The sequence below is a fragment of the Penaeus monodon genome, chromosome 29, assembly GCF_015228065.2.
Source record: "Penaeus monodon isolate SGIC_2016 chromosome 29, NSTDA_Pmon_1, whole genome shotgun sequence".
Taxonomy (NCBI): Eukaryota; Metazoa; Arthropoda; class Malacostraca; order Decapoda; family Penaeidae; genus Penaeus; species Penaeus monodon.
The window spans coordinates 14,856,357-14,856,657 of record NC_051414.1 but is presented as its reverse complement, the minus strand read 5'-3'; positions in this window follow the sequence as shown (position 1 = coordinate 14,856,657).

Sequence of the window (301 nt, the reverse complement as noted above, 5' to 3'; positions counted from 1 at the left end):
GCCCAATCATAAATAGTCTTAGTTGGAAATTGAAAGTCGCTCCGTGCAGATTCGTAGAAAAAGGTCTCGCTTACATACAAATTGACGAATTTTAATTTTGTTTTAAAATCGAGCTTACTGTTATCAAACGAAGTGTTCTTAAAAGTGATTTCTTAAATTGCATTACTGTTCTATTATTTATTTCCTTGATTTGTCGCATCCCAAAAAAATAGTTTTGATTGTCCAGGCGACGACAATCATTATCGCACTTAGGACATTTGTAAGAGGATAAAATTAGGGTGTGCGACCTGTACAGAAAAGA